General features: G+C 37.1%; 1 long non-coding RNA gene across 1 annotated transcript in view; it reads right to left on the reverse strand.

The window, feature by feature from the left end:
• LOC129145343 (uncharacterized) overlaps window positions 1-17,082 on the reverse strand; it is a 68,452-nt gene extending 51,370 nt beyond the window's left edge. Inside the window, exon 1 of the long non-coding RNA XR_008550835.1 lies at window positions 16,985-17,082. This is a non-coding gene — a long non-coding RNA (uncharacterized LOC129145343). The remainder of the gene's footprint in view (window positions 1-16,984) is intronic.
• Between the last annotated feature and the right edge of the window lie 2,988 nt (window positions 17,083-20,070).

Consider the following 20,070-nt stretch of genomic DNA (forward strand, 5'->3'; position numbering starts at 1 on the left):
TGAGGATGTTTCAGAGGAAAGTATCATACAATTGGAATAAGAGAGGCAGGCTACATGGTTCCTCAAGAAAGCTTTTAGGGATATTACCAGAATAATGTAGACTCCAGCAAAGCATACAAGTTTTCCTTTTTTAATCTCATCAGGTGAATTTATGCAAACACGACTCCATTCTGAAAATAAACCATTTCTTTTAAAATGACATTTTGACTAAACACAGAGCCAGACAACCAAGGGTGACATAATTTTCCTAATACTCTAGAAGCAATAGCTTACAAAAGCAGAAGATACATATATATTACATATATATATAGATACATATATACATGCATACATACATATGTATGTATGTATGTGTATAGTAATTTTTAATGCTATTCTAAAAACTATAGTTATATCAGTGAATTAAAGGAGGTACTTGTTTGCTATCCTTTGAATGATAGAGATATTTTATGTAATAACTCTAATTTGCCTTTTCTAGTACAGGGTCTTTGATACTGACTTGAAGAACTCAGGTTCAGCCATTTCTCCATTAGTCTAAATCTGATCTTCATGAATTATTGCGACAGAACTTTGTTGCTGCTTTGAGGCGGGAAGGCAATGAGGGACAGAGCAGTGGTGGAGCAGGTTTGCCACGCAAGGCTCTGCTACTGGAGCAGAAGCTCTTGTGCCATTTATTGAAATCATACAGGATAGTGAAAGCTGATCATGTAACAATGGTATGAGGAACAGGGTCCAAAGGGTGGGATAGGAATGGGGGACAAAGTTTTATGAGCGAAAGGGAAGGGGACATCGTGTCAAGAGACATTTGCATCAGCAAAGTATGATGTTATCACAGGCAGAGTGATCCCAAGACCGCCATGGAGATAGTCACATCATCAGGTCAACAGCAGCCTAGGCGTTTCTGGGCCTGCCTAGTCATATGAGTTATATTCCGTAGGTAGTCAAGGAATGTTCTGCTGTGATTTGTAGATAGCAAATAGCTCACAGTTGCCTATGAGTGGCCAGCTCATACTTGACGCATACCATTGTCACTTGATCGGCTTTTACTAGTCTGTCTGATTTCAGTAAATGGCACAAGAACTTCTGCTCAAGCAGCAGAATCTTGACTTGCAAACCTGCTCCATGACTGCTGTGTCCCTTATTGCCTCTGCAAAGGGGCAACAAAGTTCCTTTCACAGCAATGAATATGTAGAAAATCATGCATCTACAACACATTTCAATGTAAACATTTTCCACTATATGCCACTATATGCCACTCACCAACATTTCCAATATTTTGACTGATAGTCATTTTTTAATGATAGTATATTTATGTATAATATATAGGACACATATGTATTATATCATTTATGTATGACATTTATATCCCTATATATGTGCTTATATCCTGGTTTATTTCATGAAGACTTTTGGTGCTAAGAGTCAATGCATGCAGTAAAGTTTTAAAACAAAAATAATGACAAGGAAAGTCTAAATTCGCATAAGAGATGTGAAAGGGCTAGGGAGAATACATCATGCCTAAGGAAACTACACCTTTCTATTCAGTTGCTATAATGTAGTTGTGAGCTTTATCATGACAAAGGAAAAATTTAAGTAGAGACAATGAAACTGTTTTATATGTGAAGGTCAAGAAATAGGTACAGGATGTCTTCAGCAGGAGCACAGCTTCTATTTAATAGCTCCTTAAGTATTCTCTCATGGGTTTTGGCTGGGGATACTAGTAACGTTTGCGGGTCCTCAGGATCATCTATACAACAAAGCCATGCTTATTAATGTGTCCTAAGGAAAGTCAAGAGTATAATCTCCTGCTTCAATTCATGGAAAAAAGTTCTTCTTAACATGTTCATTGCATTGAAGACAGTGTAATCCATACACATGGAGTTTTCTTGGGTGGTTCAATCCAAGGATAAATAAAACATACTGTGTCTGTAGTTAAATAAGCAGATTAACTGCATGATTGTACCTGCAGTTGTCTAGTGTTGACAGCAATAGCTATGAACTAATGAACACTTAACCAGGCACTTTGTTTACAATGCGATATCCATTTATTATTCTTAAGACTGGTTTTTTAATAAATTATTTTATTTTATATAATTCTTACATCATTTTTCATTTTTGCACAAGGTATGCATTTTCATTTTGGTTATATTCCCCATACAATTCCCAACCCCTTTTTCTGACCCTAATCCCTCTTCTCCAACTCCACCCCCCACTGTAGTGTGTCTCTGGTCTGTAGTTGCTTGTTGATTTTGATTTTTACTTAATTACAATTAGTCTTTTTCCTGGTCTCTTATTTAGGTTTTCTAAATTCCTGCTATGAGTGAGACCATCCGGTATTTTTCTTTTTCTTTCTGGCTTATTTCGCTGAGCATGATCCCTTCTAGCTCCATCCATGTTGCTGCACATTGCATGAGTTTATCTTTTTTGATTGCTGAGTAATATTCCATTGTGTATATATACCACATCTTCTTGATCCAGTCATCTATTTTTGGGTATTTGGGTTGTTTCCATAGCTTAGCTATTGTAAATAGTGCTGCTATAAACATAGGGGTGCAGGTGCCCTTTTGAACTAATGTTTCTGTGTCCTTTGGGTAAATAACCAAAACAAAGAGAAACCCCACCAAATGGGAGAAAATTTTTGCACACAACACTAATGATAAAAGACTGATCACAAAAATCTACAAAGAGCTCATAAAACTCAAAAACAACAAAGAAAATAATCCAGTCAAAAATGGGCAGAAGAGTTAAAAAGAAACTTCTCCAAAGAGGAAATGCAAATGGCCAGCAGGCATATGAAAAAATGTTCAGTATCACTTGCAATCAGGGAAATGCAAATCAAAACTACAATGAGGGCCTCCCCGGTGATGCAGCGGTTGAGCGCTGGGTTGCGAAGAAGCTGCCTGCGACCTCTGCGGCGCTGGTTCGATCCCCGCTGCTCCCTGGCCACCCGAGGAGGGTCCCACAAGGCGCGCAGACTTCTCCTGCCGCCCGCTGCTCCCCTCAGCAGTGTACTTCGGTCCTTCTGCCTGCTCTGCTCCCCGCTCTGGCTCTGGTGAATTCTCTCACCCTCCCGTGCTTCTGACTGACCAAACAAACAAATAAATAAATAAAAACATGCCTCTATAAAAAAAAAAAAAAACAAAACTACAATGTGATACTAACTTGCACCAGTGAGAATGGCACATATTAAAAAAACTAGCAACAACAAATTTTGGCGAGGATGTGGAGAAAAAGGAACTCTCCTGCACTGTTGGTGGGAGTGCAAACTGGTCCAACCACTATGGAGAGCTGTGTGGAGATTTCTGGACCTACTAAACATAGAGCTTCCATATGATTCAGGAACTCCATTCCTAGGTATTTACCCAAAGGACACAGAAATATTCTTAAGACTGTTTAATATAATTGCCACTACTTTCCACTTTTGTATTTTCCCAAATGAGGACAAAGAAGCTAGAGAGGATTTGATATGCCTACCAAAGGAGTGTGTGTGTGTGTGTGTGTGTGTGTGTGTGTGTGTGTGTTCAAAATTGACAAAAGTCTTCCCAGAGGGAAGATACCAAGCACAAGTGGTTTTAGAAATAAAATCTGCTAGAACCTCCTGGTGGCCTAGGGGTTAAGTATTAATGCTATTATGGTGACAGCTTGAGTTTGATCCCCAGCCAGGGAGCTAACCTGCACATGGCACAGCAGACCTCTCCTGTCTCCCCTGCTGCTCCCCTTTGAAGTGTATTTCAGTAAATCTGCCTGCTCTACTCCCCACTCTGTCCCTGGTGAATCCTTTCACCCTCAACGGCCCCCACACACCTCTGGCCTACACCTCAGTCCTTCTAGGCAAAAATAAATAAATAAAATCTTTTTTTTTTTTTAAGAAAATCTACCAAACATTTGAGGAGGATAATTCTAATCCTGGCATGAAAAAGAAAACATTCTACATTTCATCTTATGAGGCCAAATAACTTGATGACAAAGTAGATAAGGATAGCCTGAGAAAAGACACTTAGGTGCCACTATTACTTATGAATATTGATCCCCTGGTTTTTTGGAATGAGTTATTTTTATAATTTTGTTTTATTAGTGACATATAAAATTATTTTGCTAGTGACATAATATAATTCAAGTTATATCATTAGTGCTTGAAAAGTTTAAAACTGTTATCTTTCTGGTAAACACTTGATCATTATACAGTGCACTTCTTTATCTCTAATAATGTTTTTTGCCTTAAGTTTTGTTTGTATATTATTAATTTATTTCATCAGTTTTATTTTAATTAGCACTTTTCAGGAATACCCTTTTCCCACCATCTTCCAAGTTTTCTGTGACTTTATGTTTTAAATATGACTCTTACATGCAAAAACTAGTGGGATTTTTCTTTTTTTGAAATCCAGTCTGACAATTGATACATTTTAACAGGAGAGGAATGACTCCATTAACTATATGTTGATTAATCTCTACAAACAGTACACATTTTTTCTTTGTCCTGTTTTTCTTTCTCTTTTTCTCCTTTCTTGTATCCTTTTAAGGTGATAAGTTTTACTATCACTCAATTTTCCCCCCTCTACTGGTTTCAATATTTCTATTCTGTATTTTATTCCTAGTCAAACCCTTGAAATTTTACCATGCTTACATAAGACTTCAGTTACATATTTCCCTTCTCCTAAATATCTTCCAGACTCATGAATATTTAACCCTACTTCCCATATACTCTACTTTTTAGGTTTCATGCTATTTTGTTCATTGTTTTATAGTTCTTTGCAACTTAAAATAAAGTGAAAACTCATCAAACTACCACTACTTAGTTGAACAGTTCTTTAGATTTTTTCTCATCTTTAGCATTTTCTTGGTCAATTAATTCTTTTCTCATCTGAGAATTTTCCGGAAATATTTCTAACATTCACCCTTTAGATTGTTCTTTGCTGAGAATATATTGGTAGTAAACTGTTTTTCCTCTTCTAAAATTATCTTTCTTTTATTCTCTATTTTTTGAATGTTTGTTTTGAGTATACAATCCTAACTTGAGAGTTATTTTCTTTGAGCAAGCTGATGCTATTAATACTAATTATCCTGTCTCTGGTTTTCACTTTTGCTATTGAGAAGACAACCCATTATACCAATTATTTCTTCTTTTTCTCTCTGGCTGTTTTTAACGTCTTTTATTTTCTCTATGGATTCACTGTTATATTTTGATATAGAGTTTATTTTTATTTGTTCTTCTTTGAATTAGTTAGGTTAACACAATCTAAAGATAACCATGTTTTTAAGTCTGAATAGTGCTCAATCATCTTTTGAAGTATTTTCTCTTCCCTATTCTTTTTTATTCTGTCCTTTGGGAGCTTCAATGGAAGATAATTTAGGCATATTTTCCATATTTCAACATCTCTTCATAATTTTTATGTCTTTTCTTACATGTTGTGTTCTGGGAAAACTTTAGAATCTATTGCCTAGTTTGTGATTGTCCTTTTCAGCTCTCTGATTTCCTGTTCTATTGTCCAAGTTTTAAAACGTTAAAGATTTTATTTTCATTTTAAAAAATTCTATTTGACTTTAAAAAATAATAATCTCTTGCTCCTTTTTCAGGGTTTCAATTATTACGTGTCCGAAGCACATTACATATGATTACTGCATGTGCTTTATAAAATAATTTTGAAATCAGAAGTCTAAAAATGTCTCATTCTGACATTCTTTTTTTCCTGATTCTTAGTGATGGTGCTGTTACCTGGTATTAGTTTTAGAATTTCGTTTTTACTATGGTGTTAGAGTCACTGGGATATTATAGGTGGGAATATTTTGAGGTCTGCATCAAGGAAGCATCTGAATAAAGAAAAGACTTGCCTTTGTCTCTACTAGGATAGGTAGGTACTACAAATTTGGTATACTTTATTGTAATTTTATTATTGTAATTATTGAATTCAGTTTGTAGAGGACAAGTAGTGCAATATTGTGTTCCAACACCTATAATGGTGTTGCATTTTTTTTTTTTTTAAAGATTTATTATTTATTTATTTATTTATTTGTTTACACACGCACTGGGTACAGTCAGAAGCGTGGGAGGGTGAGAGAATTCACCAGAGCCAGAGCGGGGAGCAGAGCAGGCAGAAGGACCGAAGTACACTGCTGAGGGGAACAGCGGGCGGCAGGAGAGGTCTGCGTGCCATGTGGGACCCTCCTCCAGTGGCCGGGAGCAGCCGGGATGGAACCGGCACTGCAGAGGCTGCGGGCAGCTTCGCAACCCAGCGCTCAACCGCTGCGCCACCGGGGAGGCCCTGGTATTGCATTTTCAAGGGATATATGTGTGCCCTTGTTCTGAAGCCTAGACTGGTAAGGCCCTGTGGGCTGGTACTGCTTGTGCTTTTTCATTCATATCTCACTCTTTTTGGGAGATCTAGTCCTTGGTGGGTCTCTGTTTTATATCATAAGCCTCAAGCTTGAGTCCTCAAAATACATACAAGACCTTGCCTCTAGTCCCCATGTATAACCATTCATCAGAGGATAAGCCATGCTCCTCTTCAGGGTTGCATGACCTCAAGGTTTCCATAAACTTCTCTTGACTTTTCCTGCTGCATCACATTCTTCTGTCAAAGGAATTTTCTTACTTTCTTACAAATACATATGTGACTTTTAAAGGATGTTTACAAAATATTTTACATAGCATGTTAGTTCTTGACATATTTTCAAGATTTCTAGTCCATCTTAATGTTGAAAACAAAAGTCCAGGTACATTTTCTGAATGACACCTAGTGGGGGTGCGGTGCCTTTTAACTTCAGGCTTGATAAATTTAAGACTGGTTAAGACCTATAATGAGTTTTCTAAATGTTTAAATTAAATGTAAATTTATACAAACAATTAAAAATATGCAGAGATTACTAGAGAGGAATCCTACAGAATTATGATATTGGGGAACTCTTAGCCAGGAGTGGCTGAAAGATTTGTTAGCTATCTTTATGGTTCTAAAGTAGTCATTGATTTTCCCTTTTAATAACCCCACTGATGGTTATTTGACTTGCTGTGGACTTCGCAGTCTTGATAGCTATAGCAGATTCAATTTTAGTCTCCAAAGCTCTAGCTATTCTGTTGCTTTTGTTCCTTCACATATTAGGCATATGCCCGAGGTGAACTAACTTGTAAGTGCCTCATATTTCTAATTCACTTTATGTAAATTACTTTCCATGTATTACAGTGAGAAGAATTCTAAAGGTGAAAATAATTGTAAAGACTTTTTGGGTTTTTGATGGGAAATAAATAAGGTCATGAACTGAACCTGGGGAAACATAACAGGGAACTGTAGTTAAATTTTGGGTTAAAAAACCAGGGATTTTCTCTTTTTTATCTTAAAAATGTGACATCTGTTTTAGTTGGATACAGGTTCAGTTGCTATAACTGGGAGACTGTTAGACAATCACATACCAGCTAGAACCCAAGGTCTTATTACTAACAGAAATGGGAAGAATGGCTATTGGTAAAAACCTACAGACTCTGAAGAGGGTAGTGACATGATTTCATGCCAGATATGTAGAGTGTAGCTAGACCATGAAGAATATAAAGTTTAGGGCCTCCCCTGGTGGTGCAGGTGGTTGAGCGCAGTGCTGTGAAGCTGTCAGCAGCCTCTGCAGTGCCGGTTTGATTCAAGCCTGTTGACGAGGGTCCCACATGGTGAGACAGACCTCTCCTGCTGTGCCCGCTGCTCCATCAGCAGTGTATTTCGTCAGTTTGCCTGCTCTGTTCCCCGCTCTGTCTCTGGTGAATCCTCTCACCCTCCTGCGTATCTGGCCTGTACCCCCATTCTTGTATAAATAAATAAATAAATCTTTATTAAAAAAGGAATATAAAGTTTAAATAGTTTAGCCTTTTCTGATAGTAAACCTATCAGAAGGAAATAGTGGAGGGATTTAAGCAATAGAATACTATGTTCACATCATATGAAAGAAATAAAATATAACCACCTTCAGAGAAAATAAACATTTGAAATGGTTAGAATTACATTCAAATCAATGTTTTATGCTCACATGTTGTTATATGTAAAGCATATAATTTCTGCATTAAATAGTTGTGTTTTTAACATATTAATCACTAAAATGTTGATTTGGAAAAAATATTTTAGAGACTTAGTGAATGGATAAAAAGATTTTTGTGAAATGCTGGCTTCTATTATCTGTCTGTTGATGTCCCTTAAAAGAGAATATCTGACATTTATCATAATAACTTAAATTCAATTTAATACTCATCTTTATTCTTAATATTTCTTTGGGTCATTTCTCAAGCAATAGATGTAGTTAATTGGTTTAATATAAGAAATTAGATGTAATTTTATATGCATATTCCTCTGCAAAATAGGCAAATTGTTATTCATTAGTTCCTAGAAGTTTCCTAGGGGAAAAATTGACTTATATACATAGTGTTGTTAATGAAAACTTTGAAAGACAGTCAAGATTGTGATTTTCTCCTAATAATCATTTTTGGTATTTTTAGATAGGCTTTCTAAAGAAGATTTTAAAGGACTTCACTGATGTTTTGACAAAGTGTCACTTCACTTATTTAATAAGGAAATTAAGATGTAGGGTATATATATCTCTAACATTCAACATGCTTGAGTTAGCTATTTTCCTGTCTGCTTAGGTTTTGTTTTTTATTAAATATTAGCCAATTACTGACATGGCAGTGCCTAGTTTTTGTTACTGATAGACTAAAATTATAAGATTAAATTTCATTGCTTGATTTCCATTAGTACCAAACCAGATGGGCACAATTCCATCATTTTCAGGAAAGGAAATTATCATTCAATTGTCATAATTGGTAGGACTCATACCCAACCAATTTTATTTCTTTTTAGGACTGGGTGATGAGCCATTGAGCATGCAAATAATTTAATTCCATTTCTGTGACATTCAAATCAATCAGAAGACATGATCTAGGTCAAGTGTTCCTCAAACTATTAGACTGAGTGTTCAACATTCTTTTTTTATTTAACATCTGATTTCTGTTCCACTCATTTCTTTCCATTCTATCTCCATGTCAGCATTATACTCTTTATCCTTGTTTTCAGGCATCAAGTTCTTGCCCTCTCCCAAAATGAATCTAGTTTTTGCAAGGAAATAATAATCATAATTTAGGTTTAGGAGCTGTATTATAAACAACATAAAGGAAATAGGATAAAGATACATTTGACTTCTTAACAAATGGAAAAACTGGACAGTCTGGATTTTATTGTTAAGTATTATGAAGCACTGCACCAAGAATTTTAATATAAAGCTTGAAATATTAAAAAAAATGAAACAAAGTAGATACATAGCTGAATGAAGGATTTAAACTGAAGCTACTAAATTCTTTGAAGAGATTCCAAGTGAAGATTTATGAAGATTAAATGGTTTATTTTATTCTGAGAAAGATGGTGAATTGGCCCAGTAAGAGTTCAAGCATTTTATATTACCTGGACTGTTTCTGCCACTTGGCACTCCTTTCAGACCTCTCCGGAGATTGCTTATGCTCTTTAGTCAGAAGAGCAATTCCAGATTTTCTCCTGTCTCAAAACTGAATCCTATCTACTTGTCCCGGTTCTAGAAATCGGGATTTATTCTTGCTTTCCAACCAGATGAAAGCTATCAGCTCTGAACTTTATTCCTGCTTCATCTGACTTCATCTGTCTTGCACTCTATGCTCATAAAGGATCATAAGATATCAGCTCAGCCCAGCCTGAGGGTCTGGAATAGAGCCCCCTTCAAGTCAGAGGCAGTAGCTCAAGCTACAGTAAACTAGGTTATACCAGGGTAAATGTGCTGTTAATTCTGTTCTCACTTTATGGCTTCTGCTTTGCTCTTCTAATCTATAGTAGACATTGTGTTACTCACAATAACTTCTCCATATCATCGTTGATTATTAAGGTTGTATCAAAACAACTGCCCTGTTGCCCAACTCTTGCCATTTGCTTTTAGATGCTGGTAAGTACACTGACACTTATCCCCTGCCCTAGACTCCCTATTCCTGAACTCCAATCTTCTCTCTTGCTACATCTCTGGCAGCGGTTATGTGCTGGATCATTGCCTTTTCTTGTTGCCATAAGTTCAGGAACCTGCTCTACTGCCCTGTGTAGGTTTCCTCCCTCGACCTATACCTGCTTCTGGACCTGACCCTTGGTCTAATCTCTAATCTTGTGATAAAACCAAGTCTCACCGAAGTGATGAGCTCTGTTTTGAAACACTGTTTGCTAAAAATGTATTCTTTGAACTTTTCATCAAGTTTTAGAGGAAAAAGTGGTTTCACATCTTTCCAAGGCCAACTCTCAGAATCCTTAAAACATATGTCTTTAATTCTCTACAATCTTACTACTTTTAGCTCATCTAGAGTTTTGATCTCTTAATGGTTTCTTCTCTTATTCTTATTTTTTTTTGTGGGGGGGAAGCAGGGGATTTTAATTTTGCCATTAAAGAAGTACTGGTTTCCCAGGCTTAAAAGAAAATAAAAGCGTATCTAGATCTTACTGTTAACATACAACCATTGTTCTGTGTTCTTCTTCCTTATCTATATAAACCTTTAGAACAAAGGGCCTACAGAAGCTGCCAATCATTTCTTACCATCTACTCCCCTTTTACTCTCAGAATGCAACCTGTTCCTCTTCCTTAACAACATTTTTGAAGTGTTTGGGATCCTCATCAATAAATTTGGTAGAATTTTATTAGTTATGATGATTCTCGATCTCTCTCTGTAATAATATTAATACCTACCATTTTTTAAAAGATTTATTTATGTATGCATACAAGAGCTGGGGTACAGGCCAGAGATGCAGGGGGGTGAGAGGATTCACCAGAGACAGAGTGGGGAACAGAACAGGCAGTGGACCAAAATACACTGCTGAGCGGGTGAGACAGGAGAGCTCTGCCTGGCCATGTGGGTTGCTCCCTGCCCGGTCGGGAATGAACTCGTGCTGCAGAGGCTGCAGATTGCTTCATAGTGCGATGCTTAACTACTGGTGCCACCAGGGAGACCCAATACCTACCATTTTTAAGTAGCTATTATATGCTATTGATTAATGAACTTATTTTTCCCCAACAGTGTCAATTTTTATCATCTTAAGGATGTCTATGTTAAATGTGGAATTCCCCACAAAAATCAGTCTAGCAAGTGATTAAATACTGGCTTTGGCTTTGCCTTGTTCTGTTTTCCCATCTCAATGTGACACCCTATATCCTGAGATTCAACTTCTGTGCCGCTTGGGGAGGCCATCCTCCTCATTTAGTAATGTGACTTTTTCTTCTCATCTGTACAGCACAGTTAAAGGCACCAATGTAAACCACAACATAATATGAACTGACCTTTGTAAGCCCTAATTACAGAGGCCTCCTGTCTCATGAGAGGTCTCAAATCTCACATATGATAGGCTCACTTCTCTCCATTGTAAATTGGTAATGTACTTAGCCAGAAGATTTTTTTCTGGGGACTTCCTGTATCATTTATGCGTCTTAAAAACAGAATAAAAAATAATCTTAATATCAACAAAGGCATGCTTATATTAAACTGCTCATATGACCATAGAATTTTATATTTCCCTTGTCTTTAATGTCCATTAAATTATCATCACTGTGTGTTAGTGTGTTGAAAACAGAAGACAATATTCAAAGTGGTTTCTGTCTTCCTGACTAGATCACAATGTACATACCTTAAATATTTGTAAACACCCAAATGTGCAATGGCTGTTTCTTTCAGAGATACACACACACACACACATATATAATGGTCATATATAATATATATATGATTATATATATTATGGTTAGAGAAAAGGAAATTAGCTGTACCACTTACAAAATGCCAGCATTATTTGTTTGCTTAGTCTTAAGAATTTGCAATTAAAAATCACCTCAAAATAGTTCCTTTTTCAAAAGCTAAGGTTTATAGGGTTTAATGTTTCTGATATTATTCTTTCTTAACACTATGCCCATAAAATTGAAATTTTATACCATTTTTTTAAACCACTCTTTGGGAGGTATAAAAGTTGACATTGCATTATTTTCAAACATTTTAACTTATTTTCATGCTTTTACTCATGACCATCTCATCTTTGGCCCAAGCTTCCCTTTCTAATTTTTCCAATAGGTTCTCTTTTCCTAAGTCAGTGCCGAAAGAAAAACAGTACTTTGGACTATTTTAGCCTTTGTTTAGCTCATTCAAGCCAGGGCACAATTTTCATAATAAATGAACCACTGCTGTTAGAGGAGCAAATCATTTCCTTGGCGAATTTATTTCTTTGGTGAACACAATTTAGAGCTCTGTAATACATGTTATGGGAAGACAAACATGGAGGAACCCAGGCCTCCCCTACCTGGTTGGTAAGAGGAGGACCATTTGGGCTTTGAAGGTATGGAAAGACATGAGTGATAACTGTAGAAGAAAATGCAGCCACATGGAAGGATTTACATTTAAATACTGTGTGGGGATATTATATCCTGAGATATGTATAGGAACAGATGAATGTTATTATTGGGTGATAATAGTTAAGAAATACTTTCTGTAGTAAGTGAGCTTTTAACAAAAGAAAGGGACCAAGCAGTTTCAGTGGAGAAAGAAGAGTAAAATGGCATTTCCAGGCTTGGAAAAAGCATACACAGAGCCTTAAAGTTATATGAAATAAAGAGCAAATGGATTCAGTAGGCATGAGCAAATAGGAGAAAATTAATTATGAAGCAGAGGAGGAATATGGGGAGAAATAGATGCCTAGTTCAGTCTTAAACAAAAGCTAGGATGAGATTTGATTCAAAAGACAAAGGGAGGATTCTGAGGATGAAGATAAATAACTTTCCACTAGTCTTATCTCATTTGTACATTTAGACCAGGAAAGCTTAATGGGTTAGGGGCTTTAGAGAATCTGCCCTCCTAATATTTGAGAACAGATTAGAAACTTGTGTGCAGGAGCTTGTGTATATTGAGGTTGCTTAGATACTGGGGGGTTAAGTGATTTGTACAAGCTCAAATGGCTTCAATAAAGGTCAAATGCTAAGACTCAGACTTGAGACTGATGATTTTCTTATCATGTCATTCTTTTTCACAAAGCATTCCTTGATGCTATGGGTTGACAGAATATTGAAGTAAATAGATTACTGGTCTGGTCCAAAATGGCATATTTTTTTGCTTTATGTCTTTGTGATAAAGTCTTTTATACACTTCTCCTACCTCAGGACCCTCCACGTTAACATTGGTCTCATACCTCTTCTATTCATCTTCTAACCTGAACTAGAATACACTTTATATGACACAAACTTGAATGTAAAATCCTCATGTTTAAAATCCACCAATGCGTCTCCTCTACTTGCAAGAGAGCTTCCTTACCTTTAGGAAGGCATTGGATAGGGCTGCCAGATTTAGCAAATAAAAGTATATGATATTCAGTTAAATAAAAGATTTATCAAGTTAAAGGGTGAGAGAATTGAAGTACACTGCTTCTGCGCGCCAGACCCTCCTCTGGTTTCGAACCGGCGCTGCAGAGGCTGCGGGCAGCTTTAGCTATGGGAGGCCCTATTCAGTTAAATTTGAATTTTAAACAATAGACTTTAAGAGAAAGTATATGGGGGACATATATATATATATTTTTAAAATTTATTTATTTATTTATACAAGCACTGGGTACAGTCAGAAGTGCGAGAGGATGAGAGAATTCACTAGAGCTAGAGTAGGGAACAGAACAGGCAGACTGACGAAATACACTGCTGAGGGGAGCAGCAGGCATGGCAGGAGAGGTCTGCGTGCCATGTGGGACCCTCCCTGGCAGCCAGGTATCGAACCAGTGCTGCAGAGGCTGTGGGCAGCTTTGCAGCCCAGCTCTCAACCGCTGCACCACCAGGGGAGGCCCGATATACTTATATTTTAATAATTCATATTTTTCTAAGTCAAATTTAACTGGCTGTCCTGTGTTTTTCTCTTAACTCTCTATATAAAAGGGGCCTGATCCCTGCCTTATTTTCTTGGCTCTGACTCACCATACTCCTCTGGTGCCCCATATTCCAGCCAACTCCAGGGCCCCCAGATGTTACCTGACACCAGGGTTTCCTCATATTTTGTTCTCTACCACAACTAGTTTCTGCACTTACCCAGACCTTGAGGACCATGGGGCAGGAGAAAAAATAAAGTGTGACCTGCCTTTGCTCCTGGCATAGCCTTCACCTGCCAGTGGCTAAAGGTCTTGGGGAAGAGCAATGGATATTTCAGGCCTGGTCTTTTCAATCTGAGGCTCTGGACTCTTTCCAGATAGCAAAGTCTTGCTTGCTCCTAAAATAACCTCCGTTACAGCTTAATGGCTCCACTTTGACTTGGGGCTCCCCCAAAAAGGAGCTCAATTCCCTTGGTGGACTGATCATTTCCACTGTGGTCCCAGCCTGATGCATATGGATCATCCATGTAAACCTCCAGCCAGGTGTTTACAGGTGTCCCTTTGCTACCTGCACCAGCCAGAGCTCTCAAGCAGAGCTGCTTTCATAAACTATGTCTCAAATGATGCTAAAGCTCTTGCTAAACTAGTTTCACTTCTTAAGCCTGACCATGTTGTCACTTAAAGGAATCTAACCCTTGGATGAACTACTTTTGAACAAAAATCTACATAAGGCATTGAAAACGTTTGAACTTGGACATGTTGATAATAAACCAATAATTTGTATATATATATTTAATGTATTATGAGGAATAAGAATAATGAGTTTAATCAAGTAACTATTTGTAAGATACTGAATCTAAGATAATCCCCTCTTTGGGAGAAGAGCTCATTCTTGAGATCAAAGGGAATTCTTTGAGATGACGTACTAACATTGATAGAAAGTGAGTTTCCAGCATGATTTCTCTGGATAAATAAGCAAATGTTACAAAAGTTTGATGTTTTTTAACCAGTATTCTACTAGGCATCTTGGAAATTGAAAAAAAAAAAAAAAGAAAGAAAGAAAGAAAAGAAAACAAATCTGCATGCATGTGTATGTAGAAACTTCTTTCCTCAGGCCACATAGTCCCACAATTAAATATCACCTCAAAATAGTTCCCTTTTTCAGCTAGGGTTTAATGTTTCTGATATTATTCTTTCTTAACACTATGTCCACAACATTGAAATTTTTTTAAAGATTTATTTATTTATGCATACAAGAGCTGGGGTATAGGCCAGAGGTGTGGGGGTGAGAGGATTCACCAGAGACAGAGTGGGAAACAGAACAGGCAGATTGACCGAAGTACACTGCTGAGGGGAGCAGCGGGCGAGTCAGGAGAGGTCTGCTGTGACATGTGGGTTGCTCCCTAGCTGGCCTGGGGATCGAACTTGTGCTGCAGAGGCTGCGGACAGCTTCATAGCTTTGTGTCTTAACCCTTGCGCCATGAAGGAGGCCCACAACATTGAAATTTTATACCATTTTTTTCAACCGCTCTTTAGGAGGTGATTTAAAAAAAAAAAACACCTTTTTGTTGTTCACTTTGTGCTGAAATCGCCACAGAAAAATATTGTAAAGCCCTTCTTTTCAACTTTACAACTCATTTCAACATCACAATAATTATTACGAAGCAGAGGAAGTTATGTCACAGTCCAGGTCAAGTTGTTCTCTCCTAAATAGAGGTGCAGAGGAGAAAGTGAACAGTAGCTGATTAAAGCAAGTAGGCCAGGCTTGGGCATGGGAGAAAATGCAGGGCACCATAATAGGAGGTGAATTATCTGAAATCAACTTTTGGTTCCAGCATTGAACAACTTTGTAAAGAATTACTTCTGCAGAACACAGTTAACATGAGGAAACATAGCTGCTAATTCATTCACATCCTTGAATTTTAAACTTTTTTTGGTTTATAAGCTTGATAATAATAATACAGAACAAATACATATGTATAAGGACAGCCACATCAGACTAATTGGCACTGCTATTATGTAAGACTCCTTAGAGAAATCTAGATTTGCAGTTAAACTAAAAGAAAAAAGGAAAGCCTCATTTTTGAAAAAGGAGGACAACTACTCTTGAAAATTCTCCTAGTTCTCTTTTAGCACTTCATGCCTGACTCTGTGCATGAAATAACTGAATGTATTTCCTGTGGTCCATCAAACTGCTTTCCACAGCTTGCAAAAATTAAAGATATTATTGGATTGAAAACAAACACTGTACTCATTCTGTCAAACAGTCATGATGTGCCATGCTCAGAAAATAGGCTGTGCTCATTTTCATTGATTTATTTCAAAACTTCTCTCAGTCAAAGGGTCCTTGGAGGTTTAACAACTTTCTGCTACATACTGTAGCAGATATATTTGGCAGAATTGGTGAAATACAGCCATTAACATATAAATCCAATGCCTTATCAAGAATACATTTAAATTGGTGACAGGACCTAAAAATCATCATTTAATACCATTACTTTCAGCAGCTTTTTCATTTGACATGGATGCTTTAGTGTTTTAGCGCCATGACTGTGAAATGTCAAGAGGATTTATTGATATGAAGCAGATCAATTCATATTAGAAAATGGGAACAAGAACTAAAACATCTGTTTTCCAACCTATGAAAGTTTCCTTTTATAAGCAGAGAGGACTGAATATTTAATTAGCACCCTCACTATCAATATTAGAATTATTTTTCTTAAAATATATTATAAAGTAAAAGGCAACTGTGTCTAGGATTCATGGGAAAAAAATGAAAGTTGTTGCATTATGGACAGCAATAGCTCCAGTTCCATCAAGTTTAAATAATAATTTTATCAATTATCAAGTAAGGAGTACATTTCTAAGTGAATTCTGAATTCTTTAGAGAAAGGAAAAAAATAGAAATACCAGTTTATTGAACTATATCTAATATAGTCACAATGAATCCCTCCTGCCATGTTGTTGGTTGTTTCCATGGAAACACAGCTTACAAAAATAGCTAATACTATGTTTTGCTTGGGAAATCAAGTTTACATGTTTCTTCCAGCACAATTACTAAAATTGGCTATGAGAGTTATCATTGGGTTTAATATTTTTCTAAGCAAATGTGATAAATGCATTGATATACTTACTCATAGCACATGAGGAGCACAGAGGAGGGTCGCCTAGCTTAGTACACAGAAGAGCTCCTGAGCTATCTTGAAGAACTAGTTAATTGAAGAATGAAGTAATGGCTGAACAAGCAAAGAAAACAATAAAGGAATAAAGTATTAGAGAAAGAAGTAAGAACCAGATTTTAGGTTTCTACATTGTTTCTCATTGCCCACTGAGCATCTTTACCTGGAAAACAAGAAGTGTCTATAGAGGATATCTGTTACTTTTACAAGCCAAGATCTGCTCTTTATGAGTGTAACTGTACCCTGACTTTTCTTGGGGAAACATACACCCCCCCACATTGACTACCAGGTGTGGGTGAATCAAACAATCCTACCTTCATGAACATGCGACCTAGGTCTGGCCAATCAAAACACTTCCATTATCATAATTGCTTTAGGGGTTGAAATAGTTCCCCTAAGGAAATTCTGCTGAAAAAATTTACTACAAACTTAGTAACAAGAGAAGATTTATTACCTTATAGTCCTGTAGGTCAGTAGTCTTAAAATCAAGGTGTGAGTAAGGTTATATTCCTTCTGGGATTTCAGGAGAGAATTTCTTTGCCTTTTCTAGTTTCTAGAGGTCACCTGCATTTTTTTGCTCATGGCTTCTACCTCCATCTTCAAGGCCAGCAGCACAGATTGTTCTTTTTCTCTTATCACTTATTCTGCCATCCTTTCCCCTATGATGACTGTGACCCTCTACCCTGTCTTCCTGTTGTGAACACCCTTGTGATTACATTGGGCTCATTTGAATAATCCAGGATAAGCCCCCATTTGAATGTTCTTAGCTTAATCATATCTGCAAAGATCTTTCCACCTTGCAAGGAAAAAGTCACAGGTTCTTGGGATTTAAACATCTTTGGGGGCTGTTATTCTGGCCCCAAAGGGATGTCTTTGTGACGTAAGATAGGTCAGTAAGATTTAGCTCCTAAATTTAATTGGAAATATGAGGAGTGAGATGCCCTCTTTCTGCTACAGGACTAAAATGGCAGAAATTTTAATTCTGGAGTTCCTTGTATTCATTTTGTTAGCACTTGGGATGCCTGCCTAACAATAAAGTCAACAGAAAGAAAAGGTAAGAGTACCGAGGGTGAGAATCCTGGTGTCATTGTAAGAGTGGCTGGATCTGACTGCTTCTGTGCCTGTCCTTTCCAGATACTTGAGCATGTATATTTTTTTCTATAAGCCAATTTGAGTTGCATTTCTGTCAGTGAAGTCAGGGATCTTGAGAAATACAGTAATGATTAAAGCTTTTAAGCAAAGGACTTAGACAATTTAATTTTTATTTAACTAATAAAAAATAATTGTACTGACATGGGAAATGTCAGAAAAAGAACAAATCAGAAGCAAAAAAAGATGAATTAGGGAGGGACTTCACTAGGTAAGAAAAGACAAAAACATGAAGGAAGTCAGTGGCAGTGGCATAGAGAAGAAATAATGAATTTAAGTGACAGAAATCAAATTGCTAGGGTTTGGTGGCTGATTAGATTTAGGGAGTGAATCCCAGGCATTTTGTTGCATGACAGAGTGAACACTCAGTTCAGGGATGGAGGAGTCAGGTGGGCTAGGTACATGAATATAAGAATCATTATGTAGGTAAATAAGTGCAATTTTAGATGAAATTATTTGAAATAATATGGATTTAGGAAAGAAGAGATATGAGGATGGAATTAAGCAAAATTCTTACAAGAGATGCTGCAATCATAAAAAGCAACAGAGGAAAGATAGATAAACTATAACAATGCTGTCATAAAGACAAGAATGGTAAGCAATGAAAAAGAACAGTAAAGTTGTCAAGCAGGAGTTCAATAGAGAGCCATTCATCATATTTTAAGGTCAGATCCAAACCTCCTCCACTTTGAAGTTTTCCTTTACTCTGTTAAATAGAGTTGATAACTTTCTTTTGACTCCCCAGTGTGCCTTACATAATTCTATCATAGCACCTACCACTGTGACTATAAAACTCACTCCATAGGGGCCTCCCTGGTGGCGCAAGTGGTTAAGTGTCAGCACTATGAAGCAATCCGCAGCCACTGCAGCACAAGTTTGATCCAAGGCCGGGGAGGTGACCCAAATGGCGCAGCAGACCTCTTCCTACTCGCCCACTGCTCCCCTCAGCAGTGTATTTCAGTAGATCTGCCTGTTCTGCTCCCCACTCTGTCCCTGATGAATCCTCTCACCCCTCCCCCTCACACTTCTGGCCTGTACCCCAGTTCTTGTATGCATAAATAAATAAATATTAAAAATAAAACTCACTCCATAAATACTGGAGTACAAGAATATCATGTTGCTTTATTTTGCACAGCAAATTCAAATTATTAAATTTCCTTCATGGTCCCCCAATGGCAAAATGGTTAAAAAAAAAGAAAGTCAATTTTAGGAATGCTGAATCTACCTCAGTGTGTCAGAAGAATTTTGGTGGCATTACATGGTGCCTACGGATTGGTAAAAGGAACCTCTAGTCTAATATTTCCATTATGGTGGTCATTTTTCAAGTCTACATTAAAAGGTTAAAGGGATCATTCCAAGAATCCATAATAGAGCAGAAGACAGATTGAGATGAGTTAAGGAGTAAATCCAAGTGGAAAGAGTATATTCTTTGTGAAGTCATAGGTATAGAAGGAAGGAGATGGTGTGGGATTGAGGGGGAGGGGAGAGAAAGGTAAAGAGATGTTTGAAATTCTATACCTATTATAGACTGACTTGTTAAAAAATATACTGGTGCTTCAGTTTCTTGGGTTATTTTTGTAGCTGTTGTTTGTTTACTACCATACACTCATGGAAGAAATATAATGCCTCTCTTTTCTATCCATTGCCCATATCAAATATCCTAAAAGATTCTAGCCCATATTCAAAATTTTTTGTCCATTGAAGAGAAACAGATGTGTATGTGAATTTATATGAGTCATGATATTGGACATGGTGGAAGGGCGGAATGAGAGGGGCAGTTTCTGTTTTGAAAACAATTACTTCACAGATTTTGGTGTTCAGAATACAGGTCACTGAGCTCATAAATGTCACCTGAGGAACCACTAAAAGGAGGTTTGCTTAGATTCCACAAA

This window comes from Talpa occidentalis, unplaced genomic scaffold (assembly GCF_014898055.3).
Source record: "Talpa occidentalis isolate TD23 unplaced genomic scaffold, MPIMG_talOcc4v2.1, whole genome shotgun sequence".
In the NCBI taxonomy this organism is placed as follows: Eukaryota; Metazoa; Chordata; class Mammalia; order Eulipotyphla; family Talpidae; genus Talpa; species Talpa occidentalis.